Raw genomic sequence first — 22545 nt, 5'->3', positions numbered from 1 at the left:
TGTAGCTTACAGCCATTTGATTGAGCCAACAACTGCCAGTCATTTGGAGTTTATGGTTGAAAATGGATCAAGGTCAAAGTATAAGATTAAAACTGTATGTGGCTAGTTCAGTACCCTCTTAACTGTTACAGTTTTGGTTCAACTTTGAACTTGTTTAGAAGCCTAATGTTTGTGTCTGATATTTAGTGTGATTTTAAATAAACTTGCATATAATCTCTGTTTTGGTGGTATGGTATGCTTAGTTGCTGGTTCTTTTTGGGCTCATTGCATACAAATCTTGAGTTGTTTGTTTGGGGAAATATCATTTTGTCCCTTAAACGTTCACACGTTTTTCAATTTGATCTCCATACTACGATTAATATCAATTTTATACCTAAACTTTCAAAAAAAATGATCAATTTAGCCCATACCGTCACATTTTATCTATAATTGGGCGGAATGTATTGCGCTTTCCCCCTAAACTATCTTTTGGAGGCAAATTGTAGTCTTTCCTCCCATATTCAACCTCTCCCTTCTGCTATTTAACACAAGCAAGTTAAAAAAAAAAAAAAAAAAAAAAAAAAAAAAAAAAAAAAAAACCGGAGCATCATTTGGGTGGGTGAGAGAGAATGAGGAATAGAGGGTCAAGAAATCAGGGAAAATGGAGCTCAACTAAGGGAAGATGGAGCTCAAGTGACATGGAAGACGTCAGGTGCATCTTCTATGGAAGACGAAGGGTGATACAAATATCATGGACTGATGCAAATCCTGGTAGGAGGTTCCTCAATTATCCCAGTAATGATTATAATCAGTTCACCAGGGTGGACCTACCAATGTGCTCGCGGGGTAGTGCAAATCATCCATGGGTTGTTGAAAAAAGTCAATAAGCTAGAAGTAAGACTACAGACAAGGAATGGAAGAGAGAGAAAGCTATGGATATACTTGGCCGTATCATAGTGCATCATTGTATCAATGTGGTTTGTAATGTAGTGTAAGAAAGAATGTAACGGGAGAAGGGGGAGACTATTATCAATGAATGAATGAATGCAATGGGGGAAATATTATATATGAAATGTTATGAGGGAAGTATTTTGAATGAAAATTTCATATTTTGTGTTAAGGTTGAACTCTGAAAGAAAAGAAAAAAAAAAAAGCATCACACCATTTGTTTGTCCCTTGAAAAACAATTTGTATTCACTTTTAAAAAAAAAAGAGCATCACCATTTAATTAATTATAAAAAAATAAAAAAAACAGTGTCACCATTAAGTCAAAAAATAATTAGTGGATATAAGGTCATAAATCAACAACTACATGGATAGATTTTAGCTATCCAGAACTTCCATTCAGTGGATATAAGGTCAAATAGAGAAAGTAAAAGCTAGGTAGAGAAGTAGAGACAACAATTGCACTGCCAAGACAATGGTGGATCTAACTTTTCTTTGATATAACCAAATTTTTGGACTTATCATCTGGCAAAAAAATTTCATTTTTCGGAGTGCTATGATTGGAATATCATTTAGAGTCTATTTGGATGGATGTGGACTTGAAATGCATGAATTTGACATTAGTTATTGGAGGAGAATAACTCAAATTAGATTTGATAGTTTACTTATGAATTTTAAGATTGAATTGAATAACTTTATCATGTCATGATGGATTTGAAATAATACAAAAGTAGTTATTTGAAATCATGCTAAGGAATTCTAACCACATGGATCCTACTAAAGTAGAGTAGCATGCACAAAACCAACATTCATAAATTTACATACAAATTAGATCAGCATCCATAAAATAGAGCATCTTGCACAAAACCAACATTCATAAATTTGTCATTCAAGTTTTGAAAACACACAATTGTTTATGACAACCAAAACACAACCTTTACGTAGTTAAGAAATTTAGGGCAACCATTCCAAAAAAAAAAAAAAAACATTACATGTACAAAAAGCCCCAATGACAAAGTGATGTTCAATGCTGATTTCCAAAAAAGTGATTAGTATCCTAAATGATTACCATCCAAAAACAAAAAATGTTTCTTCAATCTTCTGTGCAGTGGATGCTTTCTTCTTCTGTGCAGTGGATTCAATCTCCATGTGCTTTCTTCTTCTGTTCACTGGATGTTATTTTAAGGCCACTAGCATTGTACACTAGCTTGTCTCTCCACATCATTTGACCCTACTTTGGTGAGGTGGTTGAACTCATTGGAGATGGAGTTGACTGACTTTCTTGTACCACTCTCCTTTTAACCTGCATTAAGATTGAATTATCCACAATTAAACGCAATCAAATATAGGACAGTTAAGTTACTATTAAAAAAAAAATTATTGCACTTATAGCCAGTTTCTTTTGTCTTCTGTGTGGCCTGACCTTACTTTTTTTTGTAGTTACTTGACTCTGAGGTTGGCTTTCTTGAGTTTGGTTTCCCTAAGATTGGCTCCCTTTAGGTTGGCCCCATGCAGGCTGAAAAACATGATTGCATGCATGAAACAATGTTGACAAACATGAAATAAAATAAACAAAATTGATAAACAATAACTTAACTTACGTTTTCTTGCATGTAGTTGAATTTGCCTTTCACCTTGCAACTTCTCCTGTTGTGTCCCACCTTCTCATAATTCTTACAAGTCATTTGAGTGTCCTGCCTTTCTAGCTTTGTTCCTTCAGTTGGTGCCTCAATCTCTTTTCTTTTATTTAGTTTAGCCCTCCCAACGCTCTTCTTCACATCAAGTGACAGCACATTTGCATACTCAATTCTTGGCTACATTTCTTTATCATTAATAGGACTCAACATGTTGTCATAGATCTTTAGATAAGTCTCCACCTTGTAGTACTGATGAACATATTTTTATGGTTTTTGACCCAAGTAATTTGTAGTAGCCACAACATGGGCACATGGAATGCCTAGCAGATCCCACTTCCTGCAGCTATAACTCCAAGCTTGCAAATCCATCTTGTATTGCTTATCATATGGCCCTACAACCTCAAATTGCTCATTGCCATTCCATCTAGGAATCTATCCAGCTGCATCCACTTTCATTTTCTCCAACTGATTCTGAGTCTTAGAACATATAGGACTATTGTGCCTTTGCATTGTATCTCTTCTTTTTTATACTGTGTCAACCAATAACAACCTAATCTTCTCCAACATTGTTAGCACATTGAATTGAAGCACTCACATAGATTGTTTAGTAAAATGTCACACTTTGAAAAAGTGTTGAGGTGGCTCCTACTCCAATGAATTGGTGGTCTTTGTACTGACCAAGCATATGCCTTACAATAAACTTTTAATCTCTTCCATCACTCTGGTAACAGGAATAGTAGTTGCCCTGATAGCCTTCCATAACAGATCTTTCAGAACTAACCCCTTGTATTCACCTTTAAAATTGTTGTACAAATGTCTCACACAAAACTTGTGTGAATTATTTGAAAACAACTCAACCATTGCATTAATCAAACCCTTCTGTTTATCACTCATGAAGGTATAACAATGAGAATTTATAATATTCAAATCATGTCGTAGCAGCTTTAGAAACCACAACCATGTTTTCTTCTTCACTTTCTTAACAATTACAAAGGCAAATGGAAATACACAATTGTTTGCATCTATCCCAACAGCAATCAAGAAAATACCACCATGTGACCCTTTCAAATGGCATCCATCAACCCGTATCATTGGCCTATAAGCATTCATAAAAGCTTTCTTTAATGGACCCGAACACAAGTACATCATTTTGAACTTTAACTTTGTATTACTTCCACCATTAACCCTTGCATTACTCCCTTCATTAACCTTTAGAACTTGTTTCACCTTCATGCACACTGTTGTCTCAAAATTGGTACTCCTAATCTCCTTAATGTAACTCCATAACAGTGCAAATTGCTCAGTTGCAGTACTCTCTACCAGTGTCAACACTTTCTTTCTTGCCCTTCTCACTCTTTGTAAGTTAACTTTGACATTGTACTCACTTTAAATTGTGTCTGCTAATGACTGAATTAGCCATGTAGGATTTAACCTAATTCTTTCAAAGTAGCTTTTCACAATTCATTTGGAACTCACATATGCCACATCAAAAGACCTATTACAAGTGTGCTCATCAACAAGTGTTTTGATCTTATGCACCCTGTCACTTTTATACTGTGTCCATCAACAACAACCTAATTTTCTCTAACATTGTCACCATAGGTTTACTCCTAGCTTCCAAGATGCTTGAATTGAAGCGCTCACATAGATTGTTTAGTAAAATGTCACACTTTGGAAAAGTGTTGAAGTGGCTCCTACACCAATGAATTGGTGGTCTTTGTACTAACCAAGCATATGCCTTACAATAAACTTCTTTAATCTTTTCCACCACTCTAGTAAATGCAGGAATAGCAGTTGCCCTGGCAGCCTTCCACAACAGATCTTTCAGAACCAATCCCTTGTGTTCACCCTTAAAATTGTTGTACAAATGCCTCACACAAAACCTGTGTGAAGTATTTGAAAACAACTCAGCCACTGCATCAATCAAACCCTTCTATTTATCACTTATGAAGGTATAAAATAAGAATTTATAATATTCAGATCATGTCCTAGCAGCTTTAGAAACCATAACCATATTTTCTTCATCGTTTTCTCTACAATTACATAGGCAAATGGAAATATGCAATTGTTTGCATCTATCCCAACAGTAGTCAAGAGAATACCACCATGTGACCTCTTCAAATGGCATCCATCAACCCCTATCACTGGCCTATAAGCATTCATAAAAGCTTTCTTTAATGGACCCGAACACAAGTACAACCTTTTGAACTTTAATTCTGTATTACTCCCACTATTAACCATTGCATTACTCTCTTCATTAACCTTTAGAACTTGTTTCACCTTCATGTACACTGTTCTCTCAAGATTGGTACACCTAATCTCCTCAATGTAACTCCATAACAGTGCAAATTGCTCAGCCGCAGTACTCTCTACCAGTGTCAACACTTTTTTTCTTGTCCTTCTCACTTTTTGTGAGTCAACTTTGAAATTGTGCTCACTTGAAATTGTGTCTGCCAATGACTGAATTGGCCATGCAGGATTTAACCTAATTCTTTCAAAGTAGCTCTTCAAAATTCATTTGGAACTCACATGTGTCACATTAAAAGACCTATTACAAGTGCCCTCATCAACAAGTGTTTTGATCCTATACACCCCATCACTTTTTACATATGAAGCATAACAAACCCAAGGACAATCAACTTTGCACTCTGTCCTAACCTTTTGTTTGTCACTCTTGGTAAATATTATATGTTTGCTCCACTTAAATGCATACTCCTTCACAACATCCCTAAACATATCATGAGTCTTGAACTCCATACCAAGTTTGAATTAATGATTGTGTGTATCATACTCAGCATTAAAAATAGGGTGCTTCCTTCTATAAGAACTACCACCTTCATCAGATGAGCTGTCAATACTTCTTAGCTCATTAGAGGAGCTTCCAAGGCTTTGTAGCTCATCAACTGCCTCAGCCATTACATTCTTACTACTTCTTACACTAGCAACCTCTACATCTTTGTCAACATTAGCCTCGTACAATGCATCGTCATCAGAAAATCCGTAGTCACTATCCTTATATTTCTCAAACTCATTAGATAAGGAAGGGCCTGGGGGATCAGGATCATAGTCATCACTATCTTCCTCTTCTGCTGCCTGTATATCTACAGGTACTTCTTTTTTTTGACTTCTTTTTGCACTTGATTAACTTGAGTACCTATAATATCATACATTTCTAAACAACCTATATAAACCTCTACTACTTTGTTTCCATCCACAAGTGTCTCCATCCTCATTACATCTTGATCAGTGTTAATCAACTCTAACTTAGCACAATTATTAACCTTATAGTAATAGATATTACATCCATTGCTGCCTACTTCCTTTGCCATATTATCCAACTCCACAATTGATGTTTCATCAAAATTACAAAATTCAAAATAACTGATAAATCTACCACTATAAATTCTCTAACAATTATAACTAACCAAACCATACCAAACCCCCATGATGCTTTTTGATTATGAAATAAGAAGATCCTTTCTCAGCATTTTTTTAATGAAAAAAATATGCTATTATGGACTAATTATACTAATAAATTAATAAAATTAGTATTAAACTACTAATAATACAGTATTAAACTAATACACTATTATCGTAAGACAGTTCCAATTCAACAAATCCATATAGGAATACAAAAAGGACAAATCTTTGTCTGTATTCTTGGTAAATTGATTTTTAAAGAGCATTACATAAAAAATAAGTTTCTTTTAAGGACTGATTAAACTAATACACTAATCAAGTATTGCACTATTAAAGTAAAACAATTCTGATTAAACAAATCTTTTTCAAAGACAAACATACAAAGATTTATTCTAAAAAATGGAAAATCAAATTAGTATTATATCACAAATCGATTTTTAATAATCATTAGCTGAAAAAATAAACAAATATTAAAAGTAAATACCATAAACAGTTGGTCGATTCCTTCACTTGTCATCATTCTCTCGTCAAACCCAATTCATTGTTCAATGTTAGTCCATGCCCTTCATTCAATGATGAACTTTGATTTCGATTTCGTATGAGGAATTTGAAAATCCTAAAAGCGATTTTGATCCCAACAAGGCCCTAGTTCAATCGTCTATCAGAGCAACTCATTTTGTAAGCAAAGCCCTCTTATATTTCCTCCAAAAGATAGTTTAGGGGGACAACTCAGCATTTTCCGTCCAATTGAAGACGAAATGTTACGGCATGGGCTAAATTGATCGATTTTTTGAAAGTTCGGGTATAAAATTGATATTAATTGAAATATGGAGGTCAAATTGAAAAACGCTTAAAAGTTTGGGAGACAAAATGATATTTCCTCATTTTATTTTTTTACCAAACTCAGGTTGATTTAAAATAAAATTCTCAAACCCAAGCAGGGTTTGGGAATTCTCCAAACCCAATTCTCCAAATCCAGGTTGATGTCGTGTTTTGAAAACACAATTTTACAATAAATCCATTAAAGTCGTATTTTCAAAACAAAATTTTATGTTTTAAATCTAAAATTGTATCTTGGAAACATTAAAATTTTATAAAAATTAATTTAAATCTGCTTGGATTTGAAAAAAATTATTTTGAACAACTTGGGAAAAGCCTACAAATTGATTTAAAGTGATCATGGATTGTTGTATCCGTGCCTTAGTTTTTGGAGTGTTGGCATGTGAATATTTGATCATTTAAGAGTTTTCTGGCATCATTTTTATCTTAATGGACTTGCTAATATTGAGACGGGTTAATTTTGTTCGACTTGTTAAAACTCATTTGAGATCGATTCATAATATAAATAACTTAAATTTAAACACATTTTGACATTAGTTAATTTTTTGAACTTAGCTCAAACTTGCCTCTATAAGTTTATATATATATATATATATATAAAATAAAAAAACCAAACTAATTTAGTTTATCTTGATTAAAATTCGTTAAGTTATAAAGTCAAATTTAAACAATCTATTACTTGACTTAACTTGACTCACAACCTTTGTTGGTTTGAGGTGTTTTTCAAACTAAGTGTGATGCCCTTTATGGTTAATTCTACTTGCACAACAATTTTGACTTATTACACCTAATTTCTCATTACACCACAATCAAAATTTTTAAATTTTATCTTTTTCACTTTACACTTATCATAATACCTAACTTGCCCTTACCTTCTTTACCCCTTTTTTCAATTCCTAAATCTCACTCATAACTCTGGTAACCACTGCTGACACCTCCGGCGACAACTATTGCCGTCTACTTCAACCACCAAACCACAGTCCCTTCCCCTAGTAGCGACCCCCTCCCTAACCTCTCTCTCCTTACAACCACCAGCTCCACCGCCACTTTCCCCTTCCGACCAACCATCCAAACTACTCTTCCCCTACGAACCAACCACAGTCCTCGCCAACTTCGACCATTGCTACCTTCGATCTTCATCTCTGAGTAACATTTCAATCTCTCTCACTGCTACGACTCTCTCTCGTCTAACCTTCGCCGCGACCAATCCCTTCCATTACGATCACCATCAACCACCTGTCTCTACCGCGTGTCCCTCCATCGCGAACCAGTTAGACAACCACCTTCACCATGAACCAAAGAGAGATAGATAGCGAGAGATCATTAGGGTTTTAGAGAAAAAGAAAAAAAAAATGATGATAATAAGAAAGAGTGGGAGCGCAGGTGGGGTAGAAAATGAGGGAGCAATGCTGACGATATTGTCGCCGGCATCAGAGGTAATAGTGGGGGTCTGGCAATGGGGGTGAAGGATGAGTGGATTCAGAAATTAGGATTAGAGTTTTAAGGATGTTTTGGTCATTTTAGATAAGGGTAACATTGTAATAAAAAAAATTATAACAAAAATTGAGGGGAAATTCTATTTCTACACACTACTTCCTCTTTCTTCACATATTTTCACAATACACACACTAAATAAATTTAAATTATTAACTTTCACTCAATACACATTCTACCATACCAAAAAGACCCTTACCATCTTCATCCTCCAAACCCGAACCCTAACAAACCACCATTGTTGTTGCCATCGTCGCTGGCACTTCTTTCCCTCTCTTTCACTTCCAGTCATTACCTCCACCCCTTCCTTCACTCGTCGGCACTACTTCCGCGGCCTCCATCACCAAAATCGATCTATGATTTCTTCTCTTTCTTAATCGCGAAGTAGGGCTGTTACCGGTGCCACCATTGCGACCTCAACCCTCTCCCCTTGAGATCGATCCCTCTCTCTCTTTCTCTCTCACAGTCGCGAAGGGGGCAGAAAGTGGAGGTGGCTGCAATTCGCTTGGCGGCAGGAAGAGAAGAAGGCGAAGGAAGATTGCGGTGGTGGGCAATGAAGGCGGAGAGAGATCGTAATGGTGCGCTGATCTTTTTCTTAGGCAAAGGAGGGTCACAGCGATAGAGAAAAGGCGACGGGAAGAGTGGAGGAGGGGAGAGACGGCGGCCATGGATGGTGATGGTGAAAACTGATGGTTTGATAGAGTTAGAGTTAGGGTTCTGGGAAAGGGATATTTTGGTAATTTAATTTTAGGACAAAAATGTAATAAAAAAAATCATTAATTGTGTGGAAAGAGAGGAAGTAATGTATGGAAATAGAATTTCTCGCCCTTTATTCTTACTTACTGCAAGTTTCAGATTTTTTCTTCCCCTCTTCTTTCAAAATTCCTTTGATGCACCTCTTGTGTTAATAATTTAACAAGAGGGAATTATACTTACATGGTATCAGTAAAAAATGTCATAAACTTTGAGTTGGTAAACATTATAAATATTAATAATTAATATCATAAAACATTAATAGGTAATAATTTTTATTACAAAACATTATAAATAATTAATATCATAAACTTTTTCATTAATATGTAATATCGTTTGTTAATGTTTTTCAATTTTCAAGTTTTAGTTTACAAAAAACAATAAACATGTTTTCATTTATTTTTGTAAAAAATAAAAATAAAAAACTTGTTTTATGTACAAAAATATTTTAAAAACAAATAAAAATAAAGATAGAAAAATATATTTGATAAGTTGTCGAATTTGGTTGTTGGAGATGGAGGGTGGACGAATGTGATGACCGGTAGTGGCGAGTAGCTAAAGGTGTCTGCTGGAGTTAGTAGTCTAATGTCGTTGGAGGACACGAGCTAGCTGAAAGGATGCCAAAAAGTGGCTAAAGATCACGATGGTGACCGCTAACCCACTGTAGACGTCCCCGAACGCCCCGGGAGGATTAAGTCCCGTTCTGTTCATTTTGGGGTCACTACAGCTCAGGACTCTCAAATTTGTCACGGTTCTAAATCTGAACCAAAGAGTCCAAATCCGGCAAATCGTTTTGAGAAACAGATTTTTGAAAAGAAGTGCCAAACATGGACTGTTTTGCCAGATACAGAGTTGCCACCTAAATGTTTTTTTAATGGAAAATTTAGGAAACCCTGACTTGGTGCCAAAGGCCACGTGTCCGTCATCACCAAAGTTGCCTCGGCTCGGGAACTTGGGTACGATTGGGGAAGGTCACTTCGTGAGCACCCCCGCTCGCCCGATCAAAGATCGGCCTCTACTAACCATGATATCTATTTTTGAAAACTTTGTGTGTCCTTATCTGATTATTAGCCTAGGTTACTATGTGATGCACACAGTATATAAGTATAGACTGGGTCGCCCGAATTGGAACAAAACATTTCATGCTTGTTTATTTGAAAGATGGTTTGCTACTCGCAAGTAGGCTAAAAATGCAGATTTTGCCACCCGCAGGTGGGCTTAGGAAAAGATGGTTTCGCCACTATCTAGTGGGCTTAAAACACACAGTGAATGAATTGTTCCAATCCAAATAACCCAACCTTCATCCACAGGCATTCAGGCAGATATATCACATAAGCATATAGCCTCATGGTAAGCATGCTATTCATGGCAGTCACTCACACGCATGCAAGGATGCTAAAGCATAAAACTCACTGAGTACTCCAAGCCAAAACAAGAAGTTTATTAGAAATCATGCATGATCCTAAATATACAGAAATGCCTAATGCAACACATGCAAAAATGCAAACTATAGCAGGCTCGGCTATTCTAAACATGGCATATGAAATGCTACAACTAACATGTATTTAATTTGGAATTGAAAGTACAATGCAGTTAGTATGGTGCGCCGAGCCCGGTGCATGCAAAACAGATGAATGATGCAAACATGCTGTCATACTGTATGCTAATTGAAATATGCCCTAATCTAACCATCATAAGCAGATAAATAAAAGGGAGAAAGACGTGGGGTTGGAAGACATACATCACATTCACGCATACTTATTACAGCATTGCCCTTGCGCAGAGGGTCCGAATAAATATACAGTCCCGAATAAAAGAATATTACAGTCCAAATATTACAGTCGAAATAATGTACACATTCCTAATTAATTAACAAATTAACTAAGAAAATAAATAAAACTGGCATGCAAGCCAGGGACTGCCTTGCTTCGGATGGATGATGCATGTCCGGGCTGCCTTGCGCGGAAATCCACTGGGATGCCCCAATTAGCCTCTGTTTAGCAGTTATTCTTGAAAAGCGTGCCAAGCTCCAAAAAGTTACTGATTCTTCATTTGCTGCAACAGAGAGCAGGAAAGGGACATAGCAATGTATTTTCACAGATATATGCATGCCTCGATCCTCGTGCCACCAATCACGCATACCGAGGCATGATGGCCGAGGAGTCGGATTGCACAATTCAATATGGAATGAATGCACATGAAAACACAACAAGACCTAACTCCATCATGGATAATTCGGAGTGTCGGTGACTGGGGAATTGAGACACGTTCCGTCACCCGGAGTACGAAACGCACCTCGTTTCCCGTGCCCGGGCTAACTCCTATCCCGAACATGATGCAATATGCATGATATGCATGAATGCAACTAAGATACAGTCCTAACATACACAATGCTATGAAAATGAGATGCCTCGAAATACGTGCACACGGGCATGCAAACCGAGAAAATGACATACGCAATGCAATAGCATGGAAATGGCATATAGAATGCAACATGGACTTATACTAACATGAGAGAGCCTCAGCCACACTCACATAAGAGGCCGATGGATGAAAATGAAGTGCCTCGAAATGCGTGCACACGGGCACGCAAACCGAGGCAATGGTATATGCAATGCAATGGCATGGAAATGGCATATAGAATGCAACATGGACTTATACTAACATGAGAGAGCCTCAGCCACACTCACATAAGAGGCCGATGGATGAAAAGGAAGTGCCTCGAAATGCGTGCACACGGGCACGCAAACCGAGGCAATGGTATATGCAATGCAATGGCATGGAAAATGATATGCAAACATGTTAATGGATTTTCAGCAATGAAATGTGGGGGAAAACCGCCCCGAAATGAGGCGAAAACACACCCGTTGCATGGAATCTCTCCCGAAATGCAAATTAGGCGCATAGAATGAACTACAGCTATACAAAGCATGCATAATTGGTACATGAGATGAAAAGACAGAAGCAAGGCAGCCTCAAACTAAGCATTTTTACAGTACAAATCATGGCCAAACAGCAAGCAAGGATAGAGCAACAATGGCATGCAAAAATGGCCCTAAATATGAGATTATGAAACAACTCACAACTGCTGACCTCAAACAGGTTAGGGCCCTTCAACAACATTGAAGAGGGGCCCAAAATAAGCATATTTGCAGAACTGTAAAAACCCTAAAAACAAACATAGGTATGACTAAGCTTTCATGCAAGAAAAGGGGCCAAAAGGGGGCCAAAGAGGCAAGTGGTATATGCACAGCCCAAACTGAAAAATGCCCTTATACAACATTGAAGAGGGACCAAAAATATGCACATTTACAGTTCATGGCAGCCCCGAAATCAGTATAAAAACATGCTAGAAATGCAATGCAAAATGAGGCTCAAAAAGTGGCTATAACATGAGGTATACAAAGCATTCATCAAAAAAGCAAAGACCCTTAATAAAACATGTTAAGAAGGTCAAAATAAGACTTTTTCTAGCTCTGTAAAATGCCCAAAAATGGAAGCATAATGGGCTGCCAAGACATGCAAGAAAAGGGGACCAAGGAGGGATATTGAAGCAAGTGCAATATGGGGGGCTCAAACAGGGTTAAGCCCTTAATGAAACAAGAAAATGAGCTCAAAAAAATGACCTTTTCAGTTTTGGTTGGAGCTCAAATCAGTAAGCACATATGGCTAAGAAATGGTGCAAAAATGAGCTAGAAAAGAGGGAAAGTGGACTTACCCTTGAAGACCAATGCTTTTGTTGCTTCTTGGACCAACTTTGATGACTCTAAGCTGTTGGAATTCCTCCCCTTGCTTCTGGAATGGAGTGATGGTGATGGTGCTTGGTGGTGATGAAGAAATGAGGTAGGACTTAGGATGTTTTTGAGAAAATGAGAGAGATAGAGGGAGATTTAGATGCAAGACTTGAAGACCATTTTTCTAACCTCTAAGAACAATGCTTGCAGCTGGTTATAAGGACCAAAAGGAGAGGGAGCATGGAAGGGAATGGTGGGGGAAAAGGACCAAGGCTTTCCCCCAAGAAATATCCCCCGGATTGAGATATTTTCTGGGGGAAACAGCTATACAGCTGTAAAGTCCCTTTTGAGAGGATCATAGCCGGCCACCTTTTGGGCTTGCAGGTGGCCGGCCGGCCACCCCCCCTAGCCGGTCGGCTAGGGGTCAAAAGGGTCAACTTGAGTTAGTGGCCGGCCACCACATATTGGTGGCCTCCCAGGTCTCCTCTTCACAACCCTGTGGTTCGAATTTGGAAACTCTAAAACAGGAGAGAGAACAAGCCATTTTGAGGAGGGGTTCAAAAGGTTCAAATGGAATTAATGGCCGGCCATAAAATTTTAGGGTCCTCCCATGTGTGTACAACACAAATATGTGGTTTGGGGTTGAAGAAAGTGGCTCCAAGGTGTTCAACATTGGCTCGGAAGTGAGAAAAACGGGTGCCGGAGGGCGAAAATGGAATATAACTGGTTGCCAAGATAATTGCTGGCCTCCCACCCTCCATTGACCTTCCTGGTGATGAAACAGAGGCACCTGCCAAAGATGAACGAAAACCGATGCAAAACGAATGCTCGGGGGCCGAAACGCGCAGTTCAAGGTCCCGAAAATTGCCTGTTAAGCACCGAAAGTGGCGTTCGGCCACGTAGTGGGTTTCTCAGACCCCAGTGTCCCTCAAAAGGGAGTAAAAAGGAAGCATGCCAAAAATCAGAACAAACGGAGATGGTTAGGCGGTCCCGAACCGAGGCACACGGCCAACGGTCCCGAAAAACCGAAAACCGGACTCCGAAATGGGCAAAATGGCCTATGACCATAAAACGTAGCCCACGGCCACTGAGAGACGGTCTACGGGACCTCTCCCTCCCCTCGGGAAAAGAAACAGAGAAAACCGAGTCTGGTTCGCAAACCGAGGCAAGGCACAGAAGAGGGTTCGGACGTGCGGAGGCAGGGCTCACGGCCGCGACTCTGAAACTTCTGAACGAGCACATTATGCAACATCACCAAGCGCTCAATCGGTGACGTCTGAGTCTTAAGGTCGGTCAAAAATGGGGTGTCTACACCACCAGAAAGTTGCCGAAGGTTGGCTGGAGCTCGCCATCCACCGGCGGTGGAAGGTGGTGAGGGTAGACGGGTATACCATTGACTTTGGTATCTAATAAGCTCTACCTACTATTGGATTTAAACCAATGACTCTCATAGTATGAAAGCAATACTCTAACCACTAAGTTAAGTAGGTCATTTATCATCCCAAAGGAAACCAAATGTGACCTATCACATCAATGGATTATAAATATCATATTACTTATAAGCAATACCAATCAAACAGTTATGATGTTGGATCGTGGAATAGTCATCTTGACAAGAAATTCTCTACATGATAAAATGTGGATCACAAGCACTAAGGGCTATAGCCCAGTTAGGTAGAATACCTCGTTTACACGCACGCCAATGTTTTTCAGGGGAGTCCATCATGCAATCAAAAGAATTGATCTTATTGAAAAATCAATGCCTTACTCTGTAACTTTGAAGGAACAAGAGAACAATAGCCTGACAAATGATTTGGTCTAATTCATGTGCCCATTAAATTTAGGTGCCAAACAGGACCTGTAGACGCGCCCGTGGGCCTCACTACAGTTCGGACTCAATTTGTGTCACGGTTCTTAATCTGAACCAAAGAGTCCAAATCCGGCAAATCGTTTTGGAAAACAGATTTTTAGAAAAGAAGTGGCAAACATGGACTGCTTTGCCAGATACAGAGTCGCCACCTAAATATTTTATTTTGGGGGAATTTAGGAAACCCTGACTCGGTGCCAAAGGCCACGTGTCCGTCATCACCAAAGTTGCCTCGGCTCGGGAACTTGGGTACGATTGGGGAAGGTCAGCTATGAGCACCCCCTTTCACCCGATCAAAGATCGGCCTCTACTAACCGTGATATCTTGTTTTGAAAGCATTATGTGTTCTTATTCCGGTTATTAGTCTAGAATTACTATGTTATGCGCACAGCAAACAAGTATAGACCAAATCGCCTAAATTGGAACAAAACATTGCATGTTCGTTTTGAAGATGGTTTGCTACTCGCAAGTAGGCTAAAATGCAGGTTTTGCCACCCTCGAGTGGGCTTTTAGAAAAGGTGGTTTTTGCCACTATCTAGTGGGCTTAAAACTCACAGTTTTAATGCATTTTTCCAATTTAGGTAATTCAACCTCTATCCACAGGCATTCAAGCAGTTATATCACATAAGCAGCTAGCCTCATGGTAATCATGCAATTATGGCAACACTCACACGCATGCGGCATGCTAAAGCATAAAAGCTCACCTAGTACTCCAAGCCAAAACAAAAACTAGTTAGTAATCATATGCATGATCCTAGTTCATGTTAAAATGGCTAATGCAACACATGCAAAATGCAACTAAGATAGGCTCGGATAATCTACAATGACATGTGAAATGCTACAACTAACACGTATTTAATTTGGAATTGAAATACAAATGCAGTTAGAATGATGTGCCGAGCCCGGTGTATGCAAGACAAATGTATGAATGCACGCATGCATAGCATAAGGTATGCTAATTTAAATATGCCCTAGTCTACCATCATAAGCGGGTAAATAAAAGGAAAGAAAGACATGGGGTTGGAAGACATGCACACACTCACCCACACTTATTACAGATAATTAACCTACAAGCTAATTAAATATTACAGGCCATCTAATTAGCTAAGCAAATTAACTAATCTAGGGAAAATAGATAAACCGCCTCGGGAAGAGAGCCCAATGCAAAGCATGCTCGGTCCTGCTCGGAAGTACACTTCCATGCATAGGCCGCCTCTGTTTTCCCTGCTCTGCTTCTTTGAAGACTGCCAAAGTCTCAGAATTGCTTCCCTGGACATTGGGAGATGCCACCGGCTGAGTAGAATGGCCACCGGCAGTGGTATGTGATCACCAGCTGTTGGTGAAGCTATCGGCCCAGGAAGGATTGCCGGTCGGCACTAAACACTGCCGGTCGGCAGAAAATTCCTACACTACAATTGACAGCAGCAGAGGGCAAGGCATAGCATGGCAATGCAATTTAAGCAATGTATGCACCAATTATGTCCCTTATCATGTTAGTGACTCAAAGGGACATGCTCCTTAGTTCTCGGACCATCAATCGCGCATTTCCATGCGTGATGGCCTAAGGGACCAAGTGTGCACATTTGATTTCAAAGGTAATGCACGCAAACACATAAGGGCCCAATCCCTATCACTAAATCAAGGGACAAGGCATGCATGTTCAATGCAACCTGAGCATGTTAATTAATATGCAACATGGTATAAAAGGGAGCATGCGAACATGCAATGCACATTAGGCACACAACCTAAGTAACAAGGCAAACAAGCATGCCACAATTATGCAAACTACTTAGAGCATGCAAGATGTAATCTAATCATGCCACAGGCTAGTAATTTGACCAAGGGAATGCATGCGAAATGCAAATGATTTCAAGCATGCAACACATACCACCAAAGCATGCAAACATGGGATAATGTAACAATACTTGAATGGCATACAAGGGATGGACTTACACAAATTGGACGACTCTAAGTTAGGCCCAAAACAGTGGCCAAAGCTTAAGAAGATGGGACCAAACACACATACACACATGCGCGTGTTAAGGCCTAAACACTCAAGCATCAAGGGGCATCTTTCAAGCACACTTAAAAGGGAATAATCATGGACATGGGGCATGCATTAAGCTCTGAAAATCATGCAAGGACATGGTGTCAAACCAAGCAAACAAGATAGGCTAAACATGCAACAAATGACCCAAGCATTCAAGGCAAGCTGATGAAGTATTGAACTACACTTGATATGACCACACATGGCAAGACTTAAATGACCAAAAACAGAGTTTTAGCACATAAAACAAAGCCCAAAAGACCGCTTAGATGGCATCTAAATGGCTTGAATTCAAAAGCATGCACAAATGCACTTTCAAGGAGCATACCACACAAGCTCATAAGGCATCAAAGGGGCATCCAAGGCAAGCATACAAGCATGCTAAGGGGACTGAAATGATGCTATAAATGGTGCCAAACCATTAAAATAAAGCAAGTAATGCATGCTACACACTCACACACTTAAGGCCAACAAGCCAAAATGCAAAGGGGCTATATTAAACATGCCATGGCCGACTGAGATAACTAAGGACAGACCTCTAGCATGGCAAAATGAGCACAAAAGCTTCACAAAGCTAGACCTAAAACATGCTTGAACAATGGTTTACAACCTAAGGCATGTTAAGGCCTAAACATGGCATTACAAGGTAGGTATGCTAAGTATGCATGGTGTACCAAAACCAACATACAACAATGCTATTCCATGGCGAAATAAGCACAAATAACAGCCAAGGCATGGTCAACATGAGGCTTAGATAGGTGCTCATTAAAGAGGCAAAAATGGCCATTTTCAAGGACAACAAGGAGAGGGGGTGACCCTCTCCTTCTTGGGACTTCAAAGCACCATCCTTACCACTGAAATCCCTCAAGATTTCAGTGGTAAGGAGGCCCAAACACCGAAGTCCCGGAGCTCACTCAAAATGGCTCAAAATGGCACAAAATGGAGCCTCTCAAGGCTTAAGAGGGGTCAAACACCTCCAAACCACAAAACACTCTAAACAAACTATTTAGAGGGCCTAAAAACAGAATTTTTTTATATTATACACTAAGCTCAAAAACAGTTCTAAGATAGGCAAAAATAGTATGCAAAAATAGAGAATAAAGGGACAAACTCCTTACCCTTGAAGACCCTCTTCACAAATGAAGCTCCAGCAGCTTCTTTGAGCTCAAAACAGCTCACAAGCTTCAAGAACAAACCTCTGGCCCTTCAAGAAACAAGAAAAGGTGTAACACTATGTGTTTGTGTGCAATAGTAAGACACAAACATACTTATACACACACAAAGGCCAAATGAGAGAGAGGTATAGAGATAGAATATATATCAATCCTAACCCTAAAACTCAAAACCCTAAAATGGCTGTCTAAAATGTCTAACCCCTGCAACAAGAGAGAAGACCTCTCTTTATAGAGCTTATTGTCTTGTAAAGCTTACAAGACAAGGTTTTAAAGAGAGAGATCCCTCCATACACGTGTATGGAGGGGAGCCAAATGCAAGACAGCTGTGTCAAAATATCTGCAAAAGCAGACGCACAGTAGTCGGCCGGCCAAAGATGCAATTGACCAAAAAAAGATAGCCGACCGGCCATCTATAGTGCCGGCCGGCCAAACATTTGGCCGGTGGCAACAAAACACAGCCGATGGCCTCAAGCCACGGCCGTGATGGGTGGGGATGGTCTACAAGCCCTACCCTGCCTCTCAAAGGCAAAACACAAGTGTTTGGTGTCAAACCAAGCACAAAACAGTCGAGTCGAGAGGTCCTGCGACGAGGCGCGCTGCCAAGGCTTCCGGGAACTCAAGACGAACACAAATATGGATAATCACCAAGTGTTCCAATGGTGACGTCTAAGTCTTGAGGGCGGTCAAAAATAGGGTGTCTACAGGACCCATCATTGATTTGAGATATTGATAAGGTGAAGACCCAGTCTATTCAATGCTAGGCATAATGAGTATAAGGTGCTGAAGGTGTTTGCTGGAGGTGGTCAAATGTCAGTGGGGGATAGGAGCTAGCCGAAACGATACCAAAAGGTGGTCGAAGATCACGATGGATATCAAAAAGTGGTTTGCTAGTGGTGGTCGATGGTGGTAGGTAGTGGCCAAAAATGATGAGGGAGAGAAAGTGAAAACTTGTTTTAAAAACAAATAGACATTTTTTTTTTTTTTTGTGTTTTCAAAAATTTTGAAAACTTTGAAATTAATTTCTTTTTTTTTTAAAACAAAAACAATATACCAAACAAGATTTTATTTTCAATTTAAAAACAATGAAAACAAAATTAGAAAATAAGAAACAAAAACGTTAACATAAACTTTTTCGTTAATATCATAAACATTAGGGGAAATAGCAATTCAATGTAAAAGTACCCAAAAAAAAAAAAATGTACACATCAATTGAAAATTTTATAAATAAATCTCTAAACCTTTTCATATATTTATAAAAATTAAAAAAAAAAATTCAGATGCCACTACTTGATTAATAAAATTATAAATTAATATCATAATATCATAAACTAATAATATCATAAAAATTTTCATTAGTATGTAATAATTTTTTAAAAATCACCATGAATAGTAAGTTCTCCATTTAAAAATATGGCTCAAACCACATTATGATTATAAAAAGAAAAATGCTTGGGAGCACTAATTAGTGCTCCCACTAATTAGGTGGCAGTGGGTCCCGCCATTAATGATGTGATGTTTTGGTCTTGGAGTTGTGTTTTTTTTTTTTATTACTTTTTTAATGCATTAGTGCTATTAGTGGTGATGTTTTTAGTGGGATGAATCATTGTTGTTATAAAAAAAAAAAAAAGCCTCCACATGGCATAAAAAAACGAGTAAGGATCCTCTAGAATTTTTTTTTCTAAAGTTTTCTAAAGTGGTGCATTGTGTGGTTGAGATTTAATGATAAGTCACATCAATTTTTTAACATTAAATTTCAACCACACAATACACCACTTTAAAAAATTTTAAGAAAAAAATATTCTAGAGAATCCTTGGCGTAAAAAAACGAGGTGGTTGAAGGTCTGCATCTTTAATTAGGGCGGGACCAGGTATGAGCAATTGGTTTATTATTTTGAAGTGCAAGCCTACGTGGGTTGGAATGATTTATTAGTCATTTGGTAATCACGTGCATGAGGATCTACCACACAAGCTGTAGTTAACTAACTGCACAGATTGACCTTTTTTTTTTTTTTTTTTTTAGATATTTAGAAAAAATTACAACAAACTTTATAATTTAATTAGGGTAAATTACACTAACCTCTCCTAAGGTTTACCTTAATTACAGGTACCTTCCCTGTAGTTTCAAAAATTAAACTGACTTCCCTTACTTTTGAAAATAATATACAGCTTCCCCCTTCTCATTAAAAGAACACAAACGACGTTAACTTGACATCTAAATTGACCATAATGCCCTTAAACCACGTTGTGAAAAGACACATCTTTTCCATCTTCACAAACCCTTCTCCCAATACCTTAATAGCAGAAACTATCACTGCAATTTCACCCGAAGAAAGCCCGTTCCCATTTAAAAACCTAGAATCAAGATTAGGTCAAGAGTTCCAATCAGTCTTGCTTGAACTCTTTGATCTAATTCCAGTAGGAATTAAATTTCTTTGCCCTAAACCCAGGAGGTACCAAATCTTGATCAATTGGGGTTTTTTTAATGTAAAACCCACCATCTGAATCAATTGGTCCCATGAATCTTCTCAAATTCTCTTGCTTCTAATTGAGCCTTGAAAAACAGTATCATCCCCAACATCTTCATTAGATCCTTCATCCAAATGCGGTGAATGCCCATTCAAAACTGTAGAACCGCAATTAGGGTTAGAATTCGCATAAATCTTGCTATAATTCTTCGTCCTAAGCCCTAAAATCACCGAGAGAAGAATCGGCTATGGAAAGAGAGAGATCGCTGCTTCTTGGTTTGGTATTTCTGGTGAAGCTTCTCTGTCTTGTGGCGGCACTGGGCGGAGGTTTTGGAAAGGGAGGCGTTAGGATAGTGAAGGACAACGACGGTGGCCACTACATCCCAGTCGGTTGTCCAGAGGTAGCCCATCGGAGAACGTACCACTGCTCGCGGTAAACGTCGATCAGAGCTAGGGTTTCCTCTTGGGTCTAACACGGCGGCAAAAACTTTCGAGGAGAGAGAGAGAGTAGGAAGGGAAAGATTACACAGAGAGATAGAAGAGAGAAAATGAGAGGGAGAGAGGCAAAACACGAAGTAAGAGGCAAGAGAGATGGAATGTATGTGTTTATATATATATATATATATATATAGGTAAATTGCACTTATCTCCCTTGAAGGGTAGTATTGAAATTTGAAGAATAATTATAAATGACATTGGCATAATCTATTTGAATTTGGACGATTGGGTAACAAAAGAGGGTCTTTGTATATTAGTTTCAAAAGTAATGGAGGTCTGTGTTATTTTTGAAACCACAGGAGAGATACCTGTAATTAAGGCAAACCTCAGGGGAGGTCAATGTAATTTACCCATTTAATTATAATTACACTGACTTATCTTGATTGAGAAGTGATTATTTTAGTTTTTTATAAAAATATATGTATAAAAATAAAGAGAATGATGTGACAATTTATAGTGATTTTTTGACTTTTTAACTATGTTGTCGTTTGGCTATGGCTTTTTTATTTGGCTTTTTTGCTTTGAGACTTTTTTAGTTTGGACTAAAAAATTCGTTTGGGTGGGTTTTTTGACTTTTGCGGGAAAAAAAAAAATGAAATGATTATGATTTGAATGTGATATTTATTGACTTATTTAGGTTATTTTGTCTTTTGTATTTTTAGTCCAAAATGTCCTAACCAAACGAATTGCCTATCAAAATAAACCGAACTTAATACAAATGGTATAAAAATATAAAAATAAATAATATAACAAAGGTATAAAAAATATGATTACATTACTTTTTTATTCATATCACTAACAAATTATTAGTAATAGGGAGTAGCTTTCTTCCAGTCCTAGATCAGACTGGAGGGTATTGTTGGGTCAGTGGAGGCCCACCACAGGTCCCGTTTCGATAATTCGAACCGTTCAATGTGTAAAAATGGTCGACTACTATATGCCTATAAAATATCACGTTGATCGGATATCGATAGCTATCTCATCAGATCAATTTTCTGTCAACAGTTAATTTGTTCACTGTCCATTTTTTTATATACAAAACTGATTTGATCACATAGCTATCGATATCCGATCAACGTGATGTTTTACAAGTATATAATTCTCGACGAGTTTTACATATTGAACGGTTTGGATTATAGAAATGGGACCCTTAGTGAATCTCCAAGGGACCAACAGCACTCTCCAGTCTGATCTAGGACCGGAGGGAAACCACTCCCTTAATAATAAAAAAAAAAATGAGAAAGAGACTACCACGTCCCTGATTGGAGGAGAAGGAGACTACTTGATTAATTAGAGAAACAAATGTGACAGACTGGGTGTCCCAACCTTGTTTATACTGAGATTAATATTACTGTGCTTGTTGTGTCATGGTCTTTGTATGCCCTTTTAAGATGCATTAGCACATTTTTTTTTAATATCAATTTAATCATAAGAGTTGTTCTTTAAATTAATTAATTTTATATAAATTACACTTTTTCTGATATTTAGAAAAAGTACATTAAGCTTTACAATTTAATTATAATTACATTCACTTTTCATTTAATAAGATTAAATAAAATTGAAACTAATATAAATTATATAAAAACATAAAAATAAATAATATAAAGTATACATTCTCACCTAACATATATGATAATATTATTTTTTTTCATTTATATAATTAATAAATTATTAATAAATAAATAAATAAA

The sequence above is a fragment of the Camellia sinensis genome, chromosome 6, assembly GCF_055761805.1.
Source record: "Camellia sinensis isolate YWXY chromosome 6, ASM5576180v1, whole genome shotgun sequence".
Classification (NCBI taxonomy): Eukaryota; Viridiplantae; Streptophyta; class Magnoliopsida; order Ericales; family Theaceae; genus Camellia; species Camellia sinensis.
The sequence above is the reverse complement of the archived record's forward strand: the minus strand, read 5'-3'. Positions refer to the sequence as shown.